The 15,812-nt window shown below is 39.5% G+C and overlaps 1 pseudogene; it reads left to right on the top strand.

Moving 5' to 3' along the window:
• Positions 1–984: 984 nt before the first annotated feature.
• LOC127223776 (uncharacterized) lies at positions 985–1,112 on the top strand (annotated as a pseudogene).
• The last annotated feature ends 14,700 nt before the right edge of the window (positions 1,113–15,812 follow it).

The raw sequence follows: 15,812 nt of genomic DNA, 5'->3' as shown, positions 1-15,812 counted from the left end.
GTGGTGAACATATTTAATAATGGGGTTAAATTTATGATAAAAAGATGATTTCAAGGTAATGAATGACTGGCACTCATTGTCTTGTTTTTGTTTGTTTGTTTGTTTGTTTTTTTAAATTGTTGTGAAGAGACATCATAACCATGGCAACTCTTAAAAAGAAAACATTTAGCTGGGCAGTGGTGATGTGTAAGGAGTACAGGTTTTTCCGCCCGCCACCTGGTCTGGTCCCGCCGCCACGCCAGCCCCAAATAACACACAGAGACTCTGTATATGATATAATTCTGTTGGCCAGTTACTAGTTTCTTATCGGCTAGCTCTGTGTTAATTATTAACCCATTTTTATGTATTTCCACGTGGTCTTACCAGCGAGAGGCAGCTGGTGGTTCTAGTCTCTCCAGACTCTCCATGTTGACCCCTCCTTCCTCCTTCCTATTTCCTCCTTGTCTCCTAGTCCCTCCTATCTTCCTTTCCTATTGGCCAACAGTGCTTTATTCATTAACCAGTATGAGAAACATATACAGAATGACATCTCCCATCAGTGATGCATGCCTTTAATCCCAGAGGCAGGCAGATCACAGTGAGTTCCAGGTCAGCCTGGTCTACAAAGAGATTTCCAGGACAGCCAGGACTGTTACACTGAGAAAACCTGTCTTGAAAAACCAAAACCAAAACCAAAACAAAACAAAACCCACAAAAGAAAACACTTAACTGAGGCGGTTTCAGAGGTTCAGTCCATTAGTATCACTGTGGAGAGCATGGAGGTGTGCAGGCAGATCTTGACCAGAAGGCAGCAGGAAGTAGACTGACTGTCACACTGAGTAAAACTTGAGGAAAGAGACCTAAACGCCAGCCCCCACAGTGACACACTTCCTCCAACAAGGCCACACCTACTCCAAAAGGCCACACCTTCTAATAGCACCACTCCCATTTGGGGCAGATTTCTTTCAAACCACCGCTTTCATGAAGGAAGCTCACATATTCTGGAACCAGTTAAATAACTAGACTCCTGTGCCCGTAGGTCCTGGTGTGTTGGGGCTTCAGGCAGCAGCTCCCTAGGTAGTGCACACAGCCTTCTGCTTCATGAGTTGTCTCTAGGGACCTTAGAGAGCTTTGGAGAGGACAGTAATGTTTTCTGGGAGCTCTGCTACCTGGAACATGGCATCCACCCATGTTCCAGGCTGCTAAGTGAGACAACCACTGCAGGAGACTTCTTCAACACATTCTTCAGAGACGCAGATTCTGGCAGGGGGACTGTGCTCATAGGTGTGAAGCTGACAGCCATTGGTGAGTTGAAGAGCTCTGGCCTTCCTTCATCATCACATACTGAGTGTCTCCTTCAAGACTTGCTGGGTATGAACAATAACAGGAAGTATACAAACTCATGGAAGCTGAAAAACTTACTACTGAATGACAATTGGGTCAAGAAGGAAATTTAAAACTTTTTTTTTTCCAAGATAGGGAGGGTTTCTCTGTGTATCTTTGTCTGTCCTGGAACTCATTCTGAAGACCAGGCTGACCTCGAATTCTTGGAGATCCACCTGACTGCCTCTGCTTCCTAAATGCTGGGATTAAAGGTGTATGCCACCACACTTGCCTTTTAAAACTTTTAAGAACCGAATGGAATTGAAAACACAACAAACCCAAACCTGTGGGAGACAACAGAAGCAATTCCAAGAAGCAAGTTTATAGCACTACATCCCTACACGTAAACAAAACAAAACAAAAACAAAATCCTGGAGAAATCTCATATTAATAACATACTCAAAAGCTCTAGCAAAACAAGAAGAAATAATGTTAAAAAAGAATTGACAGGTAGAAATTTTGGTGGTATTTTGTTTATGATCTAACAAATAAAGCTTGCCTGAAGATCAAAGTGCAAAGCTAGCCACACTAGCTAGCCATAGAGGCCAGGCAGTGGTGGCACATACCTTTAATCCCAGCAGCCACACTAGTTAGCCATAGAGGCCAGGCAGTGGTGGTACACACCTGTAATTCCAGCATTCTGGAAACAAAAGCAGACAGAGCTCTGTTAATTGAAGGTCACTCAGAGTTACAGGAACTTGATCCAATCTAAAGAGAAATAGAGCTCACACAAAGGTGATCTCAGTTCTTGGGATTCCACACCTTTAATCCCAGAACTGGAAAGAATATCCAGCAGGAGGAGACAGAGGCAGTCTGAGGCACTCTGAGGTTTGGTGGAGACAGATGCAATCTAGAGCTGCAGTCTGAGAGCAGGATCGTCCTTTTGGTCTAAGCATTGGTAGAGGTGAGAACTCTCTAGTGGCTGGTTGCTTTGATTCTCTGACCTTCAGCTTTAACCCCAGTATCTGTCTCTGGGTTTTTATTATTTGTGCTACAAGAAATAATCAAACTTAAAGCTGAAATCAATGAAATGTAAACAAAGAACAATGCAAAAATCAATGCAATGAAGACTTGATTCTTTTAAAACATCGACAAGATTGGAAAACTTTAAGCCAAATTAACTAAAAGTCATAGAGAGAATATCCAGATTCATAAAATTACAGATTACAGGAGAGACATTACAATGAATACCAAAGAAATTCAGAAAACTATAAGGACATGCTTTAAACTGGAAAATCTAAAAGAAATTGATGAATTTCATAATAAATACAACAAACATACCAAAATTATAATGAGGACCAAATAAACAATTTAAACAAATCTATAATTTCCTATTGCAGCAATAAAAATCCTCCCAACCAAATACACACACACACACACACACACACACACACACACACACACACACACCACAAAAACAAAAAGCCCAGGGCCAGATGGATTCAGCACAGAATTCTTGTAGACAGACCTTCAAAAAAGAATCAATGCCAATACTCCTGAAATTATTTCACAAAATGGAAACTGAAGGAACATTGCCTAATTCTTTTAGTGAGGCCACAATGCCCTGATACTTAAACCATATATGGACCCAACAAAAAAGAAAATTACATACCAATTTCCCTTTTGCATATAGATGCAAAATTCTCCATAAATGCTTGCAAACCAAATCCAAGAACACATCAACAAGCTCGTCCACCATGGTCAAATAGACTTCATCTTAGAGATGCAGGGATGGCTCAATATATGAAGATCAATAAATGTGATTCATCTGTCTTAGTTAGGATTTCTATTGTTGTGAAGAGACTGTGACCATGGCAACTCTTATTTATAAAGGAAAAGATTTAATGGGGTAGCTTACAGTTTCAGAGGTTTAGTACATTACCATCATGGTGTGACATGGTGGTATGCAGGCAGACATGGTGATGGAGAAGGAGCCAAGAATTCTTTATCTTGTTCAGAAGGCAACGGGAAGTGAACTGGGAACTGGGCATGGATTGAGCATATATGAGACTTCAAAGCCCACCCCACATTGATACACTTCTTCCAACAAGGTCACACCTATTGCAACAAAGCCATACCTCCTAATAGTACCACCCCCTATGAGCTTGTGGAGACCAATTAAATTTAAACTAATATACCACTGCATAAACAGACTTTAAAAAACCCCATATGATCTTATCATTAGATTCAGAAAATATGTTGATAAAATCCAACATCCATTTATGAGGAAAGTCCTGTAGAGAGTAGGAATATAAGGGACATATCTCACCACAACAAAGTCAGTTTACAGCAAGCCCACAGACAACACCAGGCTGAATGGAGAGAAATATCTACAGCTTACAATTTCTGTAAGGTAGGAGCCTTCAGTAGAATTAGCATACAAAAATAAGCTTTTTTCATCTACAAATGACAGACTGAGGAAGAAATCAGGGAAACAATACCTTTCATAATACCCTCAAAAATTTAAAATATCTTAGGGTAATTCTAACTAAACAAGTGAAAAACTCATATATTAAAAACTTTGAGACACTAAAGGAAAAACTTGAAGAAGACACCAGAAACTAAAAATTATCTACCATGCTCATGGATTAAAATAGAAGTCATACTCTGAAAATTCTCATCCTACCAAAAGCAATCTACACACTCAATGCAATCCCCATCAAAATTATAACACAATTCTTCAGTTAAACTGAAAAATAATTTTCAGTTTTGTACAGAAGGATAGAAAAGCTATTATTATAGAACAATACTGGACAATAAGAGAATTCTTGGATGTATCACTCTCAGGTTTTATTACAAGTTGTATTACAGAGATATAATAATAGAAATGGCATGGTATTGGCATAACAATAGATACACTGATTAATGGAAGTGAATTGAAGACCACACCAATATAGGTCCACACACCAATAAACAACTAATTTTTAACAAAGAAGCAAAAATACACTCAGGAGAAAACACAGCATCTTCAACAAACAGTGCCAGTTAAACTGAATAGCTGTATGAAGAATGCAAATAGATTCAGATTCATATCTATCATCTCGCACAAAACTCAACTCCAGGTATATCAAGAACTTCAACAAAAGACCAAAGCACCTGAATCTGAGACAAGGAAAGCGGGGAATTGGCTAGAACTCACTCGCAGAGGAAAGGACTTTTGGAATGGAACACTATTGGCACAGGTGCTATATTCATAGACTAATGTATTGTTCAACCCTCATCAGAGAATGGTTACTAATAAAGAGACCCACAATTGAACAGTGTGCAGGGAGTAAGAGACTTGGAACACTCAGTCCTAAGTGGATTTCTTCATTGGATCCTTCCTTTCAAGGCTCAGTGATCTGTGTTGAAGAGGAAGTAGAGAGTGTAAGAGGCAGAGGTAGTGGATGACTCCAAGCAAATGGCATCTTCCAGATACATATGAACTCGTGGAGAATGAGAGAACCCATAAGTATCCACACAGGTTCAGACCCACAAAGCCCCAGCCCCGAGAAGGAGAAGTGGACACAAAGTCCTATCCCTGACCAAGAAGCTGTTTGCAATCAATGTCTTCTGGGAAAGGGAAAATCTGTTTTCTCGGTGAAAAGTATATTAACCCACTCCAGGCATGCCCCATGTCCCAGAGTAGTCGACCAACACAAAACATACTCCATGTTTATTTGTGGGCTTTTTATTTCATTTTATATGGCTATGTTTTCGGCCTTGCTGTTTTCTTGTTTCTTTATTTTTTTCTTCTTTTCTTGCAGTGTGAGAGCAAGAATTTGGGTGGGTGGGGAGGTAGAGAGGACCTTGGAGAAGTTAGGGGAGGAGAAATGAGCAAAATATACTGTATGAAAAATTTTAAGTTAAAAGGTTTCGCATGTTGAGGTTGCATTACTGTTGCCGTGTTAACTTTCCTGAGCACCAGTTCTCTCATTTGTTATGGAGAATGGGAAATACAGAAGAAACTCATGTCTGGACAGATTCTTCACAAACGCTGTTGTTTTCACAGTTTAGTGTTTTAGAACACGAAGAGAAGAATTTACAGAACACAAGCAGACAGATGTTTACCTGAACCTTTTGCAGTCCTGTCTGGGATCCTGTCTAGGAGCTTTGTGGAGAGTTATGATTGTTTCCATTTTTTATATAATTTATTTAGCTTTATTTTATGTGCATTGGTGTGAAGGTATCAGGTCCCCTGGAACTGGACTTGCAGCCTAGTAACTAGAACTGGAGTTACAGACAGTAAGCTGCCATGTAGTGCTGGGAAATGAACCCGAGTCCTCTGGAAGAGCAGCTGGTGCTCTCTCTACTCCCTGATTGCTTCCTTTTAAACCACTCTGGGTGCAGCCATTGCCATGCACCCGACAAGTGCACGTGACCATCACAGCTCTGCTTTCACATGCCCATCAATGAATTCATGGGTAATGAAATGTGGCACATAGAGACACTGGAATATTCAGCTGCAATTAGCATCTATCTTAGTTATTGTTTACTGTGATAAAACACCTTGTCCGAGGCAACTTATAAAGGATTTAATTAACTCTAACTCACTAAAACTATTTTTAATAATGAAGCCATTTTTTCCAAGGTTTCTGCAATGCCAGCTTGGTTGTATTTGTTAGCTTTATGATTAACTATTTCTGAATTCAAAGTTCTGTAAACTGTTCCTGTCAGTCTCATATGAACTCAGCATTTTGAATTTTCAAAACAAAGCTTTTAAATGAAAAGATAATACTGATTTGTGTTGTCAAATAAATTAATTTTTTGCCCTAGCAAAGACAAAACCTTCTCCCCCAAAAAAACATGCCCCCCAAAGTTAGTGTTGGGGAAAGGTTTTGTTTTTGTCTTTCCAGGAGAATAAAAGCATCCAACTAAGGAATCCAGAGACCACTGGACAAGTGAGATATCTAAAGAAGGATGGATCAACAAGAGAAAATGTCCCAGGAAAAAGATTAAATTGACCAAGAGGGAACACCCACCTCCAGCTGTAACACAAAGCATAAAAAGGCACAAAGACAAATATTGGGGTTCAAGCCTCAAGCTGAAGATCAGAGAAGCAAAGCAGCTAAGCCAGTAGATCTTACCTCTACTCAGCTGTAATGGCAATCCTGTCTCCAGGAATCCTCAGAGGCAAAAGCTCTCAGTTCCTGTCTCTTCCTCCTCCTATTTCTCTCTCTCCCTAGCCATATCCTCCTGTCTCCCTGGTGCTGGGAATAAAGGTGGGAGCTCTGTTACTCTTCACTCTTGTGTAAGACAGGGTGACCTTGAACTCAGAGAGATTCATCTGCCTGTCTCCTGACTCTTGGGATTAAAGGTGTGTGCCACCATTGCCTAGCTTCTTCAGCTAACTAGTTTGGCTGGCTTTGCTTTCTGATACTTCAGGCAATTTTATTAAATCATAAATAATATATCACCACGTTTAGCCTCTTCTACCACCAAGTCCTGCACAGTGAACACCTTTGAGGTCTCATTATCAGGGAAGGACATTTATGGTAGCCTTTCCACCATTGCTCAGATTGTTAATTGGGGTCAGTCTTGTAGGTCTCTGGACATTTCTCTAGAGTCAGTTTTCTCTTCAAACCTATAATGGCTCCCCCTTTTTTGGCATCTCTCTCTCTGCCTCTCTGTCTCTGTCTCTGTATCTTTCTCTTCTCTATTCTTTCCCTGACTCAATCTTCCTAGTCCCACATGCTTTCCTCTCCTCCCCTTCTCTTTCTCCTAGCTCCCTTTCCACTCACTGCCCCCCCCACTCCCAATACATTCAGGAGATCTTGTTCCTTTCCCCTTCTGTGAGGGACATTGTATGACTCTCTTAGATTCCTCCTTGTATCCTAGTTTCTCTGGCAGTGTGAATTATGGGTTGGTGATCCTTTGCTCTATATCTAAAATTTATATATGAGCTAGTACATACCATGTTCCTCTTTTTGTGACTGGGTTACCTCATTCAGGGTGATTTCTTCCATGAAAAGTTGATTATTATCCTTTCAAGGTCAGTGAAGAATTGTGCTGGGATTTTGATGGGGATTGCATTGAATCTATAGATCGCTTTAGGCAAGATTGCCATTTTTTACTATGTTTATCCTACTTATCCAAGAGCATGGGAGATCTTTCCATTTTCTGGTGTCTTCTTTAATTCCTTTCTTTAAAGACACAAAATTCTTGCTATATAGGTCTTTCACTCGTTTGGTAAGCATTACCCCAAGATAATTTATGTTGTTTGTGGCTATTGTAAAGGGTGATGTTTCTCTGATTTCATTCTCAGCCCCTTTGTTGTCTGAATAAAGTAGGGCTACTGATCTTTTTTTTTTTTTTTTTTTTTTTTTTTTTTTTTTTTGAGTTTATCTTGTATCCTGTTAGTTTTCCTAAGGTGTTTATCAGCTGAAGGAGTTCCCTGGTAGAGTTTTTTGGGTCGCTTATGTAAACTATCATATCATCTGCAAATAGAGACAGTTTGACTTCCTCCTTTCCAATTTGGATCCCCTTGATCTCCTTTTGTTGTCTTATTGCTTTAGCTAAACTTCAAGTACGATATTGAAGAGATATGGGGAGAGAGGGCAGCCTTGTCTTGTTCCTGATTTTAGAAGAATCATCTTAAGCTTCTCTCCATTCAGTTTGATGTTGGCTATTGGTTTACTGTATATTGCTTTTATTATGTTTAGGTATGTTCCTATTATCCCTGATCTCTCCAAGACCTTTATCATGAAAGGGTGTTGAATTTTGTCAAAGGCTTTTTCAGCATTTAGTGAGATGATCATGTGGTTTTTCTTTTTCAGTTTGTTTATATGGTGGATCACATTGATAGATTTTTCATATGTTGAACCATCCCTGCAACAGAGGGATGAAGCCTACTTGGTCATGGTGGATGATTTCTCTGATGTGTTCTTGGATTTGATTTGCTAGTATTTTATTGAGTATTTTTGTATCAATGTTCATGAGGAATATTGGTCCGTAGTTCTCTTTCTTAGCTGTGTGTTTGTGTGGCTTGGGTACCAAGGTAATTGTGGCCTCGTAAAAAGAGTTTGGTAATGAACCTTCTACTTCTATTGTGTCGAACAATTTGAGGAGTATTGGAACTATCCATGGGCCTCTTTTTGGTTGGGAGGCTTTTTGATGACTGCTTCTATTTCATTAGGGGTTATAGGTCTATATAAGTTGCTTATCTGTTCTTAATTTAATAATGGTAAGTGATAGTTATTCAGAAATTTGTCCATTTCCTTTGAATTTTCAATTTTTGTGGAGTACAGGTTTTCAAAGTATGACCTGAAAATTTTCTGGATTTCCTCAGTGTCTTTTGTTATGTCCCCCTTTTTGTTTCTGATTTTGTTAATTTGCATGTTCTCTCTCTGCTTTTTCATTAGTTTGGATAAAGGTGTGTCTATCTTGTTGATTTTCTTGAAAAAAACCAACTCTTTGTTGCATTGATTTCTTTTCTTTTTCTTTTTTTTTTTTTTTTTTGTATTGTTTTTCTGGTTTCTACTTTATTGACTTCTACTTTATTGATTATTTCCTGGCATCTACTCCTCTGGGTGAATTTGCTTCTTTTTGTTCTAAGGCTTTCAGTTGTGATGTTAATTCTCTAATGTGACTATCCTCCATTTTCTTTATATGGGTACTTAGTGCAATGAACTTCTCTTGTAGCACTGCTTTCAAAGTGTCCCATAAGTTCGGGTATGTTGTATCCTCATTCTCGTTGAATTCTAGGAAGTTTTTAATTTCTTTCTTTATTTTTTCTTTGACTCAGGTATGGTGCAATTGTGCATTGTTCAGTTTCCATGAGTACGTAGGGTTTCTGCAGTTTGTGTTGTTGAATTCCAACTTTAAAGCATGGTGTTCTGATAAGATACAGGGGACTATTCCAATTTTTTTTGTATCTATTGAGGTTTGTTTTTTATTTTATTTTATTTTATATAACAAAGTCCAATTAAATGAAAACAAAACATTTATACACAATATTTGGGAATTTGGGCGTCGTTCTTTCCAAACTACTTCCTGCTGGTAAGGGGCGCTGTCATGGGGGATTTGAAGAAGATTCAGAAATCTTGGCTGTAGTCTGTAGGGCTGCTTAGTCCAGCTGTTTTGATCCCTGGTGCACAAAAAGGACTTTGCGAACATATCCCCCATGGAGGGATAACTGCCTTAATCTAGAGACAGGAGAGAAGCCCTAGTCCCTACTTCACATGACCTGTCACATCTACATGACCCCAACTGGATGGCATTCCTCTATTGAGGTTTGTTATGTTCCCTAGTGTGTGGTCAATTTTAGAGAAGGTTCCATGTGGAGCTGAGAAGAAGGTATATTCTTTTGTGTTTGGATGGAATGTTCTATAGATGTCTGTTAAACCCAATTGAGACATAACTTCTGTTAGTTCTTTTGTTTCTTTGTTAAGTTTCTGTGTAGTTTTCCTGTCTAGTGGTGAGAGTCTCCCACTATGAGTGTGTGAGGTTTTATGTGAGCTTTGAGTTTTAGTAGTGTTTCTTTTATGAATGTGGGTGCCTTAGATAGGGGCCCGGTGATTGGGGTCCCATTTTAAATCTCTTAAATGTGTTTTTAATACCAAACAACAAAAGAAATCATTTTTGTTGAAAACTCAAAAGCAGATGTCAAAGGTAGTGTGGCTACGTATGATAATCTACAGTCTAACATTTAAGACATGTGGCTTAAGAAAATCCATTTTCCTTTCATGCCAATAAGGCAAATGCCTTTGGTAAATTATCATTCAAAAATATTGTTTTTCTAAATTTTTATTTTTCATAACTGATCAAATGAAAGACATTTGTTAGTCTTTGTAAGTTGGGGAGGTCTCACCTATTCAAATCTAATCTTCATGAATCTTGGTTGTAGATAGAAGTTTCTGTTCTGCTTGGTCCCACAGCTGTTTAGTCCCAAATAAACACACAGGCTTATATCAATTATAAACTGTTTGACCAGCTCAGGCTTTTACTGACTAGCTCTCTCTTAATTATTTTTATTTATTTTTTTTCTGGGGTTGTGGATTGTAGGCTGGTTATCCTTTGCTCTATGTCTAATATTCACTTATGAATGAGTACATACAAAGTCTGTATTTCTGTGTCTGGGTCACCTCACTCAGGATAGTTTCTTCTAGTTCCATCCATTTGCCTGCAAATTTCAAGATTCCATTTTTTTTTCTTTTTTTTAACTGCTGAGTAGTAGTCTATGGTGTTTATCTATCACATTTTCTTTATCTATTCTTTGGTTGAGGCGCATCTAGGTTGCTTCCAGGTTCTGGCTATTACAAATAATGCTGCTATGAACATAGTTGAACAGATGTCCTTGTGATATGGATGCATGTCCAGGTGATATGGACAATGAATGGAAAAGCTTGTGACATTCAGGGAGGGCTTGGGAGTGGGAGTGGGGCAGCTCTCTATTATCTAAGTTGTTCTATTACCAGTAAAGACTCAGGAGTCAAATGTTGGGGTGAAAACCTGATGTACCAAAGAAGCAGAGGAGGAATGATCAACTGACTCCCCCCACTTTTTATTTTTAACCAGAAACCCAACAAATGCATCTGTGTCCATATGGCCCTGATCAAGGAGACTGTGAAATCTCTATGTCCCTTCCTACTCCTTCCTTGGGTGTCTTATCTATCCATGTCCCTGGGTTCTTTATGGCTAATTCTGGTCAGTCACTGGCTCCACCCCCTGATTCAAGGTTAATTTTAATAGCACAGTCTTTGGGTATCACAGTGCAATCAAATATTCCACAATATTATGTAACACATATCAGATCTCATATGATTCTACCAGGATCTCTAGCACAAGATAATGATGAAATTGATCAGCTATTGGTAAAAAAAAAAATGTGCTAGTAGCCTCAGAATTTTATAAGAAACACCATGTTAATAGCAAAGGTTTAAAGAAAGATTTTTCTAATACTTGGCAACAAGCCAAGGAAATTAAAAGGAACTGTACTACATGCTTGCTGTATAATCATACTCTAACTAACTGCAGGAAGTAACCCACAAGGAACCCAAAAAATGAAATTTGGCAAATAATGTTTCATTTTGCAGTGTTTGGAAAGTTAAAATATGTGCACCATACCATAGATACATATTCAGGATCTCAATGGCCAACTGCTTTGAGTTCTGAAAAGGCTGATTCTGTAATTACACATTTATTCAAAGTTATGAGCATTATGGGAATACCTGTACAAGTTAAGACTGACAATGCTCCAGCATACGTCTCTAGTAAAATGAAAGTTTTTTTTTGCATATTACAAGATAATAATAAATCATATTACAGGTTTCCCACATATTCCTACAGGACAAGCAATTGATAGAAAGATCTAATCACCCTTTAAAGATATTCTTAAGAAAGAGAAAGGAGTAATAAAAAGCCTCAGAGATAGAGTATACAGTGCTTTATTAATTTTAATTTTAAAAAACTAATGAGAAAGCAACAATGGCTGAGGAAAGACATTGGATAGTAGGGAAAAAAAACCTACTGAATTAAATCAGCCCGTATATTTTAAAAATGTGTTGACCTCAGAATGGGAACCAGAAGAGGAGAGAGGATATTGATACAAACTTAAGTTTTTTGTTTTAGCATACTGTGCTATTCCTCTATTCTTGTTTAAGGAATTGTACCTACGCAAAGTTAACCATAGAGGTTTTACAGGACTGAAGGCAGAGAGATAGGAAATAGTGGGGTGTAGCTCAGAGAGTCTTTGCCCTTTTTTGGATTGAGGAATGAGAAGGGGTGGGGTGGGGGAGAATAGGTCACTGGTTGCTTCTCTGATCATTCAGGTTCTTACCATGATATCTGACTTCCAAGTTTCTATCGAGAAAGAATAATTAGGTAAACACTTCATCCAGTATCTGACTCAGGACACTAAATCATGAGGGAGCTGCTCCCCCTTGGCTTTTCAGCAGCTGGGGCTGCTGTGGCTGCTGTGGCTGCCTTTTCCTCTCTCATTCCAAGCCCTCTGAGTGAGTCTGGGATTTTCCTGTCGTAGACTCCCTACAACAACCTCCAGCTGCCACCCATTCCTGGTCCCAGACACCACAGGCGCCAAATTCTTGCGGTATCCGGGCTCCAAACACTGCTGGAATTAGGCACCCACCGCAGGGTGGCTCTGCGGATCAAGATGTGAACCTCAGCTCCTTCCCCAGGACCGTGTCTGCCTGCATGCTATGTTTCCCACAATGAGGATAGTGGACTAAACCTCTGAAACTAAGCCAGCCCCAATGAAATATTTGCCATTATAAGAGTTGCTGTGGTCATGGTGTCTCTTTACAGCAATAAAAACTCTATGCTAGAAACTTACTACTATAGAAATTTACGTATATATACATATATACATATACATATATATATACACACACACACACACACACACACACATATATATATACACACACACATATATATGTGAATGAAGTTCAAATGTAGTTACCATACAATGGTGGGATGATGCCTTTCCCAGACACCACAGGCTATCAAATAAAATAACTCAGTATTGTTTATAGGCTATCTCTTTTTGATTAATCGGTCAGTGAGTTCAAACAGGGCTCCCCAAAATATTACAGACTATTGCCAATGCTCTTGGTTACCCTCCAGTACTTAACGGTAAGGTTGTATTGCTGAAGACACCATATACTTGATTCATAGGACATAGAGAAATCAAGGTGGTTCCAACCAGGAATCCTCATCCTTACTAGCTTTCATAGTGCTGAAAGTCTCTTTGCATTCTACCAGAGGGAAAACATAAGCAATAGTCTTATCCAGCTGTGAACCCCATGAGCTACAATAATAGCTGTCCAGGTAAGATATGTCCACTGGTAGAGTAGTGGCATAAATGTTACAGGAGTGACTAACCACTTTTGGATTGGATTTAAGGTCTGATCCACAAGATGAAACTCATGCTTTGCACTATTAATTGGGCCAAAAACTCATGGCTGGCTATGTCACAGGGTATAGTTCAATAGTATTATTACCCTCCTAAATGGACAAAGAAATAAACTGGCTTCTGAATTCTTACTCATTTACCCATAGATTAGGGCATCTCTCAACCCTTATCAAATGAATTGTAGTAAGTGACAATTAATGCAAAAACTCATGACTGGTTAACATATGGAGAATATGAGAGCATGTTGTGCTCAGTTCTAAAAGGACTTATAATTTCACTTGTCCTTGTTTGAGTCATCTAGGAAGAGGAAGTTCAATGGAAAACTATACTTTATCAGATTGACCTGTGGGGCATTTTCTAGATTAATTATTGTGTGGGTAGGCCCAGCCCACTGTGGTTGGTGCTACTCCTGGGCCAGTAGTCATGACTCGTGTAAGAAATCAAATTGACCAAGTCAGGAGGAACAAGCCAGTAAATAGTGTTCTTTCATGCTTTCTGCTTCAGTTCTTGCCTCCATGTTCCTTCCATGATTTCCCTCAGTGATGGACAATCTAATGGAACTGTAAGTCAAATAAACCCTTTCCTTTCTAAATTGATTTTAGTCAGTATTTTACTACAGCAATAGAAGCCAAACTAAGACAACACCAAGTTCCCCAAGAATCTAGCCAGTATTCTATTGATGTGAAGGGACACCATGACCATGGCAACTCTTATAAAGGAGAACTTTTAATTGGGGAGGCTTATAGTTTCAGAAGCTTAGTCCATTATCATCATGGCAGCAGGTATGGTGGCGTGCAGGTAGACACGGTGCTGGAGAAGTTCTCATGTAGCTGAGAGTTCTACATCTTGATGCACAGACAATGGAAGAAGTCTGTGTAACACACTATGTGTAACTTGAGCATGCGAGACCTCAAAGTCCATCTCTACAGTGACACACTTCTTCCATCAAGGCCACACCTACTCCAACAAGGCCACATACTCCTTATGGGCCAAACATTCAAAAACATGACTCTATGGGGGCCATACCTATTCAAACCACCACAGCCTTACTATGTAACCAGGGCTGGCCTTGAACTTGTGATCATCTTGTCTGAACCTCTAGGCTTACAGACCAGCAGAACAGAGCCACCAAATTACCTGGCTTGAGAAAACAGTTTAAATTTTTTCTTTTTAGATCTTGTACTCCAAAGAAAGGGAAGAATTGATACCACCAGGATGACAGGTCAATTCTTGACCAAATGAGGGCCTGGGGTGGGAGTAGGGTCACCCCGGTCAGGTTCTTATAGAGAAGAGAGATAGGAAAGAAAGGAAAGTCAGGTTACATATCTAATTTATGTCTATTTGGAGCTAAATGTATGTGAGATACTGTCATAGTCAGGGTTTACATTGCTGCAATGAAACACCATGACCAAAAAACAAGGGGAGAAAAGGTTTAATTGGCATATACTTCATCATTGTGTTTATCACTGAGGGAAGCCAGGACAGGAACTCTAACAGGGCAGGAACATGGAGGCAAGAGCTGATGCAGAGGTCATGGAGGGGAACTGCTTATTGGCTTGCTTCTCCAGGGCCTGTTCAGCCCACCTTCTTATGGAACCCAGGACCACCTGGCAAGGTATGGCACCACTCACCATGGTCTGGGTCCTCCTTAAATGATCACTAAATGAGAAAATGCCTTACGTCTGGGTCTCATTGAGGTATTTCTTCAACTGAGTCTCCTTCCTCTCTGTGTGTCAAGGTGGCACTCAAAGCCAGCCAGTACAGAGAGTGTGGTGGCGTTAATAAGAATGACCTTCACAGGTGCATATGTTTGAGTACTTGGTTCCCAGTTGGCAGAACTGTTTGGGAAGGGTTAGGACGTGTGACCTTGTTGGAGGAGGTGCACCACTGGGGATGGGCTTTGAGGATTCAAAAGACTCAGTTTTATCTACATCCTTCAAGAGCAAAAACATAAAATACACAAAAAGTAATTTTAGAAGATACAGGTTTTATTCATGAAAAATAACAGCAAAAGGGTCAAAGTTTAGTCAGTATGTGACTGCTGTAGCAGTAAGACAAGACACATTTAAGCTTGACCAGTTGCCATTTGCTATGGTAATTGCTGGCCTCTGTATTTGGTGACTTGCAATAATGGGTAACTATTTCTTGTTTATAAGGTTGAGGGTTACCTTTGCATCTGCTGGGCTTGGCTGGGCTCTGCTTGGGGAGGTTACTTGTATTTTCTCTTGCTGAGTATCCAGTGTCTCCATAGCACTGGGGTGTGGAAAACACTCTGTCCACAGGAAACATGAAAGGACAGACAATGCGTTAGGGTCTGGACCTTGATCCCATACTATCAGGCCTCATTTGGATTACACATTTTACTTGGCCCTTCAATGCATGAGACTGATTGTAAGCTGTCTTCTCTTTCTTCTTTTGTTTTAGAGACAGGGTTTCAGTATGTAGCCGGGCTGTCCAAGAACTCACTATGTAGATGTACTGGCTAGTTGTTTTTTGTTTGTTTGTTTTTGTTTTTTGTCACTCTGACACAGGATATAGAGTAAATGCCTCTATCAGGTTGGCCTGTAGGAGAGTCTGTGGGGGCTTGTTTTTTGATTAA

This window comes from Phodopus roborovskii, unplaced genomic scaffold, assembly GCF_943737965.1.
Source record: "Phodopus roborovskii unplaced genomic scaffold, PHOROB, whole genome shotgun sequence".
Lineage (NCBI taxonomy): Eukaryota > Metazoa > Chordata > Mammalia > Rodentia > Cricetidae > Phodopus > Phodopus roborovskii.
This window is presented reverse-complemented; position numbering and strand designations above follow the sequence as displayed.